The sequence below is a fragment of the Oncorhynchus keta genome, chromosome 2, assembly GCF_023373465.1.
Source record: "Oncorhynchus keta strain PuntledgeMale-10-30-2019 chromosome 2, Oket_V2, whole genome shotgun sequence".
NCBI classification, from domain to species: domain Eukaryota; kingdom Metazoa; phylum Chordata; class Actinopteri; order Salmoniformes; family Salmonidae; genus Oncorhynchus; species Oncorhynchus keta.
The window spans coordinates 42908468-42923225 of NC_068422.1; the positions used below are offsets into that span (position 1 = coordinate 42908468).

Here is a 14758-nt window from a genome sequence, read left to right on the forward strand (position 1 = left end):
TGATCTTTTATTTTTAATAAATGTGCAAACATTTCTAAAAACCTGTTTTTTGCTTTGTCATTAAGGATAATTGTCTGTATATTGTGTAGATTCACTTTTAAAATAAGGCTGTAACAAAAATGAAGGGGTCTTAATACTTAATGAATGTGTTGTATGTGTATAGCATGTAGCCTATAAAGTGACAGTTTTAGGTTTGGCTAATCAAGTATTGAGGGTTGTCAACAGGGCCAGCTGTAGCCTTTTGGGGGCCCTAAGCAAGATATGGTTGTGGCCCATCTCCCACCTAGCGGACAAAACATTTCAGTGGTCCTCACTCTTGACAGTGTAGAGAAATGTACTTTTGAATGCAAATTTCCTGCAATTCTACACATTTTGCCATGACTGACGCCTTGTAAAGGAAATCTGAGGGAGAGTGACTAACTAAATCAATGGGGGCCCCCTGGAGGTTAAGGCCCCTCAGCATGTACCCTGCGTGACTGGTCAGTATTCGGCCATGATTAACACAAGTTTGGATAGCTGGCTAGACTAATTTACCAATCTGACATGGCTAATTCAGTGACTGTCAGTGACTGACATAACAGAACTTGTTGATGCACAACCCAATTTTGAACTTGCACATTGTGTATTCTATTATTCTAACTGTCAACAGTAAGTTGAGACGCCGACTGAGTTCCAAAAAAGAAAGAAATATATATAAACTCAGCAAAAAAAGAAACGTCCCTTTTTCAGGACGCTGTCTTTCAAAGATAATTCGTAAAAATCAAAATAACTTTGCAGATCTTCATTGTAAAGGGTTCAAACACTGTTTCCCATTCTTGTGAACCATAAACAATTAATGAACATGCAATTGGGGAACGGTCGTTAAGACACTAACAGTTTACAGATGGTAGGCAATTAAGGTCACAGTTATGAAAACTTAGGACACTAAAGAGGTGTGTCTACTGATTCTAAAAAACACTAAAAGAAAGATGCCCAGGGTCCCTGCTCATCTGCGTGAACGTGCCTTAGGCATGCTGCAAGGAGGCATGAGGACTGCAGATGTGGCCAGGGCAATAAATTGCAATGTCTGTACTGTGAGATGCCTAAGACAGCACTACAGGGAGACAGGACGGACAGCTGATCGTCCTTGCAGTGGCAGACCACATGTAACAACACCTGCACAGGATCGGTACATCCGAACATCACCTGTTGTAAGGCAGGTCCTCACCATACATCCACGGAAACAACGTCGCCTATGGGCACAAATCCACCGTCGCTGGACCAGACAGGACTGGCAAAAAGTGCTCTTCACTGACGAGTCACGGTTTTGTCTCATGATGGTCGGATACGCGTTATCGTCGAAGGAATGAGCGTTACACTGAGTGAGGCCTGTACTCTGGAGCGGGATCAATTTGGAGGTGGAGGGTCCGTCGTGGTCTGGGGTGGTGTGTTACAGTATCATTGCACTGAGCTTGTTGTCATTGAAAGCAATCTCAACGCTGTGCGTTACAGGGAAGAGATCCTCCTCCCTCATGTGGTACCCTTCTTGCAGGCTCATTCTGACATGTCCCTCGTGCATGACAATGCCACCAGCCATACTGCTCGTTCTGTGCATGATTTCCTGCAAGACAGGAATGTCAGTGTTCTGCCATGGCCAGCGAAGAGCCCGGATCTCAATCCCATTGAGCACATCTGGGACCTGTTGGATCGGAGGCTGAGGGCTAGGGCCATTCCCCCCAGAAATGTCCGGGGATTTGCAGGTGCTTTGGTGGGAGAGTGAGGTAACATCTCACAGCAAGATCTGGAAAATCTGTATATACGCGACATGTAAAGTGTTGGTCCCATGTTTCATGAGCTGAAATAATTCTCTCAAGTTTTGTGCACACATTTGTTTACATCCCTGAGAGTGACCATTTCTCCTTTGCCAAGATAATTAATCCACCTGATGATGGCATGATCATTACACAGGTGCACCTTGTACATGGGACAAAAGGCCACACTAAAATGTGCAGTTTTGTCACACAACACTATGCCACAGATGTCTCAAGTTGAGGGAGCTTGCAATTGACATGCTGACTGCAGGAATTTCCACTAGAGCTATTGCCAGAGAATTTAATGTTAATTTATCTACCATAAGCCTCCTCCAATGTTGTTTTAGAGAATTTGGTAGTACGCCCAACCGGCGTACTACCCAGTACCATGATATGAAATCCAAAGAGTAAGGTTCTAATACATTTATTTCAATTGACTGATTTCCTTATATGAACTGGAACTCAATAAAATTGTTGAAATTGTTGCATGTTGTGTTTATATATTTTTTCAGTATATGGTTATTTTTTGGAGGGTTGGGGTCCCTTAGCGGCCTGAGGCCCTAAACGACCAATCATGTCACTTATGCCTAGTGCTGGCCCTGGGTGTCAACCTTCACACAGTGGGAGTGTGTATAAGGACGCTGAGTGCCAGAGGGAGGGGAGATAAAATGGACTAAGAGTATTTGGCACCCCTGTGCATTATAGGCCTATCAGCTACTCATATTTAATTACACAAAATCCAGATGGGCAGCTTTCCCTAATGTGTCTGTGATTAAGTCATTGATTGATGATGCAAATGTAAAGTTTTCCAATGCATTTTATACAAAATGCAGGATATTTGTTGCCGAATAAGATGATCAGCTTAACAACAACCATGCTCTCTCACTGTTGCTAAACAGAATAACAATAACGTAGGCTAACCCAAATGGGTTTATACATGATGGGGACTGGGGAACAGAAACATCACGTTGCAGACGACACCCACTTGCGAAACGGCCTCCATCAGGTAGAGAGCGAGCTACAGTACCAGTAGCTTGCAGCCCACCTATGAGTAGCTAGGCAAGCAATTCTGAAAAAAATGCATTTATTTAATGTGTTCCATCACAAACTGTCATAAACATAAAGCTCCCGGCTAATATCCAATCAAAGCCACATTGCATTTATCCCACTCCTGGTTAGCCACTATTGCCAAAAAAGTCAAACGTAACACAATATCTGCCAATTATTTCCAGCAATATTGCCCGTCTGTCTGTTTGGTGCACACATTTGTCCATCACTCCGTATGTAGTCAGTTAGTGATGCTAATGATAACCGTCTTGTGGGTAAACAGAAAGACTTTCCCCAAAACCTTCTCAATTAAATGTTAACTGCAAAGTAGGCTTACCTGACAAAGTTTTCATGATTATTTGTACCAAATGTGTGACCATTGTTTTGCACACTCTGCCATGACATTTTTACTGGCCCTTCCAAAAAAATCTCCTACTGGAATCCTGCACAAAAAAATTCACACAGGATTTCCTCTAGGTCAATTCTTAAAGGAATTATGCAGATAGTCCACCAATAACATTTCATGTAGGAAAATCCACATTCTTACTCAGAAAAAAAGATTCTGCAAACACAACACAGAAAAAATAACTATGCTACCCTATAACATGTTCATATTTGTTATAGTTTTAGTATGTTTCTCTGACTCATTACCTGTAAAAAAATAATAATTAAGAATTAATATTAGCAGTACTTTAAACTATCTAAACTGTCTTCCAGCCATCCTGCAGGATTTTTATTTGATTTCTGCAGGAATGTACTTGGTCATGCAGGAATTGCCATATCCTGCAGGATTTTGATATTCATCGGGCCACAATTCTGCAGGTTTCCTGCAGGAATTGTCATGTTCGTATAGGAATTGCTGCAGGAATCTTGCAAATCCTGGAGGAATACTCTGCAGAAATTGTCATATTTGTGGAGTATTTTCATAATTTCTGTCAAATTTCTGCAGGTGTCCTGCAGGAGCATCAGGGACTTTTCCTGCAGGAGTTTGTCAATCCTACAGGATTCGTGCAAGACAACTGCACAATTCCTTCACAAAGGTTTGAATTCCTGCAGGATTACTGTATAACTTTTTTGTAAGGAGCAGCAGTAAGCCTAACAGCAAAAACATCGCTAGACCAACACATTCCTCTCTCGCTTAATGCACAATTAAAGGGGAATTACACTTAAATATAAATGATTTCATTTTTTTAAAGCATGACAGACTCAGAACATCCATTTTCATTGTTCTCTATTAATAATTCTAATATTGAGAGTAAAACACTTAAAAAACTGAAACCAGGAAAAATAAAACAGAGAAGAATTCTGGAAAATACAAAAGCAAATTTTATGGGGCCCCTTTAGAGTCGTTTATTAACCTCTTACTCCTACCCCCTACTTTTTCGAACATTCTGTTAAAAATTGCGCAACATTTCAGCGCCCTGCTACTCATGCCAGGAATATAGTATATGCATATGATTAGTATGTGTGGATAGAAAACACTCAGACATTTATAAAACTGGTTAAATCACGGCTGTGACTATAACAGAACGTGCGTTTCATCGAAAAGCGCAGGAAAATCTGATCACTGAAAATGGGAAAATATATCCATGCGCCACTTGAACGTAATGTTGAATAGAAACCACATTAAATGGGGCCGAGGTTGCAATTACCTACAGCTTCCACACGATGTCAACAGTCTTGTCATTTGCCTAGGATTTGTTTCTTGGTCAAACGGACACAAGGCAGCGCATTTCTTCCGGTCTCCGACCGGATATTTTGGTTGAGATTTACCCGGACATTATTTCAAGACGTACAGATCGCCTCGTGATCAATTTGATCGATTATTAACGTTTATTAATACCTAAAGTTGCATTACAAAAGTATTTAGAAGTGTTTTGTGAAAGTTTATCATCGACTTTTTTAATTAAAAAAAATGACGTTACGTTATAAAACAGTGTTTTTTTCCTTGATCACACAGTCTTCATAGATCGATATCTAGGCTATATATGGACCGATTTAATCGAAAAAAAGACCCAATAGTGATGTTTATGGGACATCTAGGAGTGCCAACAAAGAAGATGGTCAAAGGTAATGAATGTTTTATATTTTATTTCTGCATTTTGTGCAGCGCCGACTATGCTAATTATTTTGTTTACGTCCCCTGCGGGTATTTAGGGGTGTTGCATGCTATCAGATAATAGCTTCTCATGCTTTCGCCGAAAAGCATTTTTAAAATCTGACTTGTTGGCTGGATTCACAACGAGTGTAGCTTTAATTCAGTACCCTGCATGTGTATTTTAATTAACGTTTTAGTTTTAACAAGTGCTATTAGCATTTAGCGTAGCGCATTTGCATTTCCAGATGTCTAGATGGGACGCCTGCGTGTCGGGTGGAGATAAGAGGTTAACCATTATTTTACTAGGTATATGTACAGACAACACATCTCTTGTACACCAAGGACCCAGGGAACAGTTGCAAGGTAGAGGACAAGAGAAGAATGTGCCTATGTAACAGTATAACTTTAGACCGTCCCTTCGCCCATACCCGGGCGCGAACCAGGGATGGACCTTCTGCACACATCAACAACTGAAACCCACGAAGCATCGTTACCCATTGCAGAGCAAGGGGAACCACTACTTCCAGGCCTCAGAGCAAGTGAACGCTATTTAGCGCGCACCGCTAACTAAGCTAGCCGTTTCACATCCGTTACACTCACCCCCCTTTTGACCTCCTCCTTTTCCGCAGCAAACAGTGATCCGGGTCAACAGCATCAATGTAACAGTATAACTTTAGACCGTTCCCTCGCCCATACCCGGGCGCGAACCAGGGACCCTCTGCACACATCAACAACAGTCACCCACAAAGCATCGTTACCCATCACTCCACAAAAGCCGCAGCCCTTGCAGAGCAAGGGGAACCACTACTTCAAGGTCTCAGAGCAAGTGACGTCACCGATTGAAACGCTATTTAGCGCACACCGCTAACTAAGCTAGCCGTTTCACATCCGTTACACTTATTTGAAATCTAAATTGTAGCTTGCGATATGTTCTTTTTTTTAAACCCACACTGCTGAACAATTATTCCTGTGTACTTTACCATTTTTCCAATGGCATTCAAAGTTATATAGAAGGCCTATGTACCTTATACATATTCATCATTTTAGGTAAATTTGCCAACATTCATGAATCAATGCATCTCATCATATAGGATTTACCCGCTGCCGAAACCCACTGGGCATAGATGTAATTTCAACGTCTAGTTTTGATTTACATTTGGTTGAGTTGTCAACTAATGTGGAATCAACTTGAAATCAACAAAAAAATGTCACTATGTTATTGGATTTAGGTTAAACAAGACCAAATTCCCTTACGTTGATGACTTTTTGCAAATCCAATCAGTTTTCCACTTTGATTCAACGTCATCACATAGATTTTTTGTTGTTGAAATGACGTGGAAACATCGTTGTTTGATTTGAAGGTCTGTCATCATTTTACTTTCAATTAGTATTTTTTTCCATATGATCAAAAATCCAAATGTTTCTAAAGCTTGTAGCCACAAATGCCTTGATAATAGCCTAAGCTATCTATCTTATTTCAGCCCCAATCATAGCCGTGGGAAGTATGGGTGCTGAGGGTGCTGCAGCACCCTCTGAAAAATCTGAATTTAGAAAAATAATCTTCTCACAAAAGTAGTGCAGTGGGCCTTTACTAGTCTTGCATTAAGGACCGATTTAGCCTTCTGTAGCTCATTGCACCCCAAAAGAATATGCAACTAACTGAAAACTAGCTGTATTTGGCAGAGGTTTGGAGCTCTCTTTCTTATCGGTCTATTAACCAATTTACCGCCTGTTGATGTCACCAGGCAGGCCAAAACTTTTATCCCACAAAACAGTCTGAAGTTTCAGGCAGTCTTTTCGAAAAGCTCATACATTAAAAGGGAATTATCATCATTTTCACAATTCTACAGTATTATTAATTTACATTTACATTTACATTTAAGTCATTTAGCAGACGCTCTTATCCAGAGCGACTTACAAATTGGTGCATCCAACCATCTAGTGTGGAAATATTTACAAAAGACAGGTATATCACGTTTTTGAATGCACTAGGCCTTTAAACCTGATTTTATCTAATTTCTTACAACTGCCTGGCAAACTATGTTACTGTATGCTGAACTCCATCAAATGACGCCACAAGCACACCAGTGCCTTGAAATTAAGACTTATAAATGGATTCAATTGCCTGAGAAATAGGACATCAAAGGAATTCTTATAACCAACTCCACAATGGAAAACATCCTAAAGGTTTCATCGCCAACTGATTCCAAAATCTGGCATCAGTTTTATCAGTCTCTAATTGGGTAACTATGAATAAAGATTATAATTACTTCACAGATATCTTGAGTAAATATTTTCAGTTTTGATGAAGTCAAATAAAGCAAATAAAACATTTATTTGTCACATGCCCCGAATACAACAGATGTAGATACTTACTTACAAGCCCTTAACCAACAATGCAGGTCAAGAAATAGTTAATAAAATATTTACTGAAGTAAAAAAGGAAATAAAAAGTAACACAATAAAATAACAATAACGAGGCTATATACAAAAGGGGTACTGGTACCCACTGTACGTGGGTACAGGTTAGTCGAGGTAATTTGTACATGTAGGTAGGGTAAAGTGACTATACATAGATAATAAATAGCGAGTAGCAGCAGTGTAAAAACATGGAAGGGGTGGGGGTGGGGGGTCAATGTAACTAGTCCTGTTGGCCATTTGATTAATTGTTCAGCAGTATTATGGCTTGAGGGTAGAAGCTTTTGGACCTAGACTTGGTGCTCTGGTACCACTTGGTAGCAGAGAGATCAGTCTATGACTTGGACAATATTTTGGGCCTTCCTCTGACACCGCCTAGTATATACAGTACCAGTCAAAAGTTTAGAGACATACTCATTCCAGGGTTTTCTTTTTGCTATTTTGTCATTCCAGGGTTTTCTTTATTTTTTACTATACTCTGTAAGTCCTGGATGGCAGGAACGTTGGCCCCAGTGATGTACTGGACCTTACGCACTACCCTCTGTAGCGCGTTACAGTTGGATGCTGAGCAGTTGCCATATCAGGCGGTGATGCAGCTGATCAAGATGCTCTCGATAGAGCAGCTGTAGAACTTTCTGGGGACCCATGACAAATCTTTTCAGTCTCCTGAGGTGGAAAAGGTGTTGTCGTGCCCTCTTCACGACTGTCTTGGAGTGTTTAGACCATGATAGTTTGTTGGTGATGTGTACACCAAGGAACTTAAAACTGTAGTCAATGAAAAGCATTCTCACATAGGTGTTCCTTTTGTCCAGGTGGGAAAGGGCAGTGTGGAGTGCGATTGAGATTGCGTCAGCTGTGGATCTGTTGGGACAGTATGCAAATTGAGTGGGTCTAGGATTTCCAGGATGCTGGTGTTGATATGAGCCATGACCAGCCTTTCAAAGCACTTCATGTCTACTGACGTGAGTGCTACAGGGCGGTAGTCATTTAGGCAGGTTAGCTTTGCTTTCTTGAGCATAGGGACTATGTTGGTCTGCTTGAAACATGCATGTATTACAGACTTGGTCAGGGAGAGATTGAAAATGTCAGTGATGACACTTGCCAGTTGGTCCGCGCATGCTCTGAGTACACGGCCTTGTGAATGTTAAAAGGTTTTGCTCATATCGGCTACGGAGAGCGTGATCACGCAGTTGTCCAGAACAGCTGGCACTCTCATGCATGCTTCAATGTTGCTTGCCTCGAAGCGAGCATAAAAGGCATTTATCTCGTCTGGTAGGCTTGCGTCACTGGGCAGCTCGCAGCTGGGTTTCCCTTTGTAGTCCGTAATAGTTTACAAGCTCTACCTCGACGAGCGTCAGAGATGGTGTAGTAGGATTCAATCTTAGTCTTGTATTGACGCTTTTCCTGTTTGATGGTTCGTCGGAGGGCATAGTGGGATTTCTTATAAGCGTCCGGATTAGTGTCCCACTCCTTGAAAGTGACAGCTCTAGCCTGTAGCTCAGTGCGGATGTTGCCTGTAATCCATGGCTTCTGATTGTACGTACAGTCACTGTGGGGACGATGTCGTCGATGCACTTATTGATGAAGCTGGTGACTAAGGTGGTATATTCCTCAATGCCATTGGATGAACCCCGTAACATATTCCAGTCTGTGTAATCAAAAGAAATCCAGATGTTTCATATAGTGGAGAAGAAGCCTACTTTTTTCACATCATCGTCTATAATTATGTAATAATGATTGTGCTGTTTGATGAATAAATTAACACATTGTTTCAATGTGCAAACTGTTGAACAATTTTAGTTTTGTAGATTAAATATTATCATCAAGGTTCCAGGTGTTTATTTTTACTATTTTGACAGATGTTCACAACAATTTGTACAAAATATAACCTGTTGGTTGAGCATACAACAAATGTCATGTATGTACAGGTGTATGACTGACATCCATAAAGATATCTGTCTTGTTATTGCCTCAGTAGGGTTGGTGTGTCTATGACGTTCCTTTATTTGCAGATGAAATGTTGTAATTACAAACCCCACAGGTGATCAAACACTTTGCAAATGGGCAAATAAAGGGCTTTGATTGTAAGGAGGTACCGCTGCATGTTTTAAACACAAAGAAATACAAATTTCAGGTTATATGTTGAATAAATAGGCCACTGATATCACACAGAGCGATAAGGGCTTTGATATACTGTACATTCCATTTTGCTAAGTTATAGAAAACCCCACAAGATCTTTACATGACATGTAGAAACATAAATGCTTTTATTTTCTACAAAAATGAAAGTTTATGCTGCAATATAGGCTACATTTTAATTGAGATATTTCACATAATGTTTTCCCTCCATATACCTTCAATAGGTCTATCTATTGATTCATCAGCCATTATGGAAATCACTATTCCAACAACAGTGCCTTAATGGTTATGATTCTAAAGAATAGCACACCCATAAATGCATAAGGAAACATTGGCTCCCGAAATAATTTTTATTTTTTTAATGATGAGCCCACAAACAGAGCCGGTATTTTGTATGAAACAAAATTAAACGAAAACCTTCATACATGTGTATCAACAGGTGAAGCAAACATGTACTGGAAACATAGGCTACAATGAACAGCTTGTAATGTTGTTTACATCAGGTTGCAGAGATGTAGCCTAGTCTGCAGTCAAAGATTTTAAAAACTGACCAGTGCTCCAGTCTTTTGCAATGCCATGGATGTTGACCATCATGCTTTCGTTATCGCGAACACTCAATCAACCGTGCCGCTTACTGTTAAGTCCTGCCCATTTTGATTAATCGATTTCAGTTCTGTTGTGACTGGGATTCGCTGAAAAAAGTAGCTTATGGATCAACATAAATTTATATAACTAATTATGGTAAACGTAAAAAAAAAATCTCCCATATCTTCAAGTGAATCGATATTGTTTTGCTAAAATAATTATATTTAATCGAGATTGATTGGTTTACCGAGCAGTCAAACCCGATTGGCCTAGAGAGCTGTCAAACCATTCCAGTGGCAGTGCAGCATGTTCGGTTGTGAAGACCCAGCTTTTCCACGTAGTGTGTTTACTAAGTACAGATTGTCGGCCGGTTTATGTGTTTAATTTGTGTATATTAGGAACCATATAGCTACCTTTTGAATTAATAGTTTTTGGTTTGAATGTGTCTCACGTACTGGAATGTCAAAATATAGTAGTTTTCCTATGTCTTGTAAATGATTCTTGGTCATCACTGTTGGGCAGTTAGCTTATCAATTGAAATTGCACAGGACTCCATCTTGGAACTCCTAACAGGTAGGGTATTTTCGCAGTTCTGTTTGATCCAAAAAGTTGTGTGCAATGTTAGTTTGCTAGCTGATGCTTCAAAAACCCAGTAACGGCTAATTTCACACCGACGCTATGTGTTGTCAACGATGTAAACTAGGGCATAACTAGCTAGCCGACCTGTCATGTATGACTGAGCCTAACTACGTTAGCGTGATAAAGTAGCTAAGTTACTAACGTTATCTGTCTCACCAAGAAAAACGAGTTAATGCCAGCTAAATCGTTGGTCATGACAGTTAGCTCGCTATTGAATTATACAGCAAGCCACTTATGTAGCTAACGTTAGCTGTCTTATGTAGATAGCTAGCTACTTCAACTAGCTAGCTACATTGTAACGTCATTGGTGTCAATCCAATGAACGTTACTTTATCTACTTTGCCAACCTGTATGATTCATCACATGATTGGTGTTATAATTTAAATCACCTGCAGTATTAGGAATATTCTTGGTTGACATTCTGCTGTCTGTTCATGTTGAAAATCAAGTGATAATCCCAACATGCAGGCCTTAATTACTTAGTCAGCTAGTTATCTGGACTATCCTTGCTAATCATCAGATGCCAGGCCTGTACCTGACTAGCTGAGTAGCTAATTTAGCTTGCTTGCAATATTGCTGCTCGGTTATCAATTGGGCCATAGATGTGTTAAAGGGATAGTTCACCTAAATTATTAACTGACACATTGGTTTCCTTACCCTGTAATAGTCTTTGGACAAGATATGACGGCAACTAAGTATGAATTGTCCTTGCATTGTTTCCACATGTTGACGTTTTAGCATTTGTGGCACAAATCCCATTCAATTCATGGGACCAGGGTGGAAAAAGTAACACTCACCAAATGCGGGTGGATTTTGGCATTGGCGGCTAAGACTGTCTTTCATATGGCTGACATTTTTTATTTTTTACAAAGAGCACATATGTGCCTTAGTTGAAAAATGTAGGTGCACACAAAGAAATTTAGCAACATGATTAAAACTAGAATCCTTAATTTTGTAGGTGCACTGTTGCTCCTAAATAGAAATTCCATGTCGCACAGCAAAACATTTAGGCGTGTATGTGAGTAAAATGGTCGCACTGTAGAGCCCTGTTTCACCAGCCACTTTGGCAGGTGGTCAGTCACAAAGAGCATTTGGAAAGCCCAAATGTAGAAGTTGGTTGAATTATCCCGAAAGGCTACTAGAGTCGGTCCATGTCATTTCAGCAAGCCATGCCACCCACCGTCTCAGATTGTTCTGGAATCCTCTGTACTGAAATGGTTAAGATTGGTAGTCCTGAAACTTTTTATTTAGTTGAAATCTAGTTTTATCTCAGAAATGAAGCTAATTGATTGCACTCAAATTGGCCATTTTAAGTTATAGGATTTCAGATAATATTCAATAAATATTGTACCCAACATCCGATTTGGAGCAAACGTCTTCCTACTAATGAGTAAGACATGGGGTAATCCCCAAAAATTGGCAAAAGCAACCCACGGACCCCCACAACCCATGCCAATCCCACCCTAACGACCAGTATACAGAATCAGTTCTCTTTTAGAAAATGTGTATGAAGTAGAGGTCGACCGATTAGGATTTTTCAACGCCGATACCGATTGGACAACTTTTTAAAATGTATTTGTAAAAATTACAATTACAACAATACTGAATGAACACTTATTTTAACTTAATACATCAATAAAATCAATTTAGCCTCAAATAAATATTGAAACATGTTCAATTTGGTTTAAATAATGCAAAAACAAAGTGTTTGAGAAGAAAGTAAAAATGCAATATGTGCCATGTAAGAAAGCTAAAGTTTAAGTTCCTTGCTCAGAACATGAGAACATATGAAAGCTGGTCGTGAGTTTTCAATATTCCCAGGTAAGAAGTTTTAGTTTGTAGTTTATTATAGGAATTATAGGACTATTTCTCTCTATACGATTTGTATTTAATTTACCTTTGACTATTGGATGTTCTTATAGGTACTTTAGTATTGCCAGTGTAACAATATAGCTTCCATCCCACTCCTCACCGCTACCTGGCCTCGAACCAGGAACACATCGACAACAGCCACCCTCGAAGCAGTGTTACCCATGCAGAACAAGGGGAACAACTACTCCAAGTCTCAGAGCGAGTGACGTTTGAAACGCTATTAGTGCTCACCCTGCTAACTAGCTAGCCATTTCACATCGGTTACACCAGCCTAATCTCGGGAGTTGATAGGCTTGAAGTCATAAACAGCGCAATGCTTGAAGCATTGCGAAGAGCTGCTTGCAAAACGCACTAAAGTGCTGTTTGAACGAATGCTTATGAGCCTGCTGGTGCCTACCATCGCTCAGTCAGACTGCTCTATCAAATCATAGACTTAATTGTAACATAATAACACACAGAAATACGAGCCTTAGGTCATTAATATGGTCAACTCCGGAAACTATAATTTCAAAAACAAAACGTTTATTCTTTCAGTGAAATACGGAACCATTCCGTATTTTATCTAACGGATGGCATCCCTAAGTCTAAATTGCTAAATTGCTGTTACATTGCACAACCTTCAATGTTATGTCATAATTATGTAAAATTCTGGCAAATTAGTTTGCAATGAGCCAGGTGGCCCAAACTGTTGCATATACCCTGACTCTGCGTGCAATGAACGCAAGAGAAGTGACACAATTTCACCTGGATAATATTGCCTGCTAACCTTTCTTTTAGCTAAATATGCAGGTTTAAAAATATATACTTCTGTGTATTGATTTAAAAAAAGGCATTGACGTTTATGGTTAGGCACACGTTGGAGCAATGACAGTCCTTTTTCGCGAATGCAAACCGCATCGATTATATGCAACGCAGGACACGCTAGATAAACTAGTAATATCATCAACCATGTGTAATTATAACTAGTGATTATGATTGATTGATTGTTTTTTATAAGACAAGTTTAATGCTAGCTAGCAACTTACCTTGGCTTCTTACTGCATTCGCATAACGGGCAGGCTCCTTGTGAGGCAGGTGGTTAGAGCGTTGGACTAGTTAACCATAAGTTTGCAGGATTGAATCCCTGAGCTAACAAGGTAATAATCTGTTGTTCTGCCCCTGAACAAGGCAGTTAACCCACCGTTCCTAGGCCGTCATTGAAAATAAGAATGTGTTCTTAACTGACTTGCCTCGTTAAATAAAGTTGTAAAAAAAAAAAAGGCTAAATCGGGGTCCAAAAATACAGATTTCCCGATTGTTATGAAAACTTGAAATCGTCCCTAAATAATCGGCCATTCCGATTAATCGGTCGACCTCTAGTATGAAGTATTGTTAAAATGCTTAAAAGACAGTGATTGGAATTGTGTTGAATTGGGTTTGGGGAAATAAAGATAGACAGTAACAAGGTTTCCATGCAACCTTTTTCCGTGAGTAAAGTACATGTTGGATAAAAAAATGTCACAACAGGCCTGATGGAAACAGCAAATTTGTTTGACTTTCAACAGAACAAAATACGCTAGACAAATCAAATACATTTTTATCACATGCGGAAAATAAAACAACCTTACAGCGAAATGCTTACTTGCAAGCTCTTAACCAACAATGCAGTTGAACAAAAATAAAATAGAAAATTAAGGAGCAACAATAAAATAACTAGCTGTAAGCTATACAAAGCTTAAATTATTGTTAATCTAACTGCACTGTCCAATTTACAGTAGCTATTACAGTGAAATAATACCATGCTATTTTTTGAGGAAAGTGCACATTTATGAACTTAAAATGTATTAATAGATCAATTAGGCACATTTGGACAGTCTTGATACAACATTTTGAACAGAAATACAATGGTTCATTGGACCAGTCTAAAACTTTGCACATACACTGCTGCCATCTAGTCGCCAAAATCTAAATTGTGCCTAAACTGGAATAATAGGGTGACCTTAATCTTGCATTTCGAAGATGATGAAAAAACAAACACAAGAAAACACAAAGAAAAATCTTATCTTTTACCAGATGTAATGTTATATTCTCCTACATTAATTTCACATTTCCACAAACTTCAGTGTGTTTCCTTTGAAATGGCATCAAGAATATGCATATCCTTGCTTCAGGTCCTGAGCTACAGGCAGTT

At 39.5% G+C, this 14758-nt stretch overlaps 1 protein-coding gene across 1 annotated transcript in view; it reads left to right on the forward strand.

Moving 5' to 3' along the window:
- Positions 1 to 10363: 10363 nt before the first annotated feature.
- The window catches only part of LOC118400598 (Golgi-specific brefeldin A-resistance guanine nucleotide exchange factor 1-like), a 122703-nt gene continuing 118308 nt past the window's right edge, over positions 10364 to 14758 (forward strand). The window contains exon 1 of the mRNA XM_052477092.1: positions 10364 to 10650. The gene's annotated coding sequence lies outside the window, so the exon portion shown is untranslated. The remainder of the gene's footprint in view (positions 10651 to 14758) is intronic.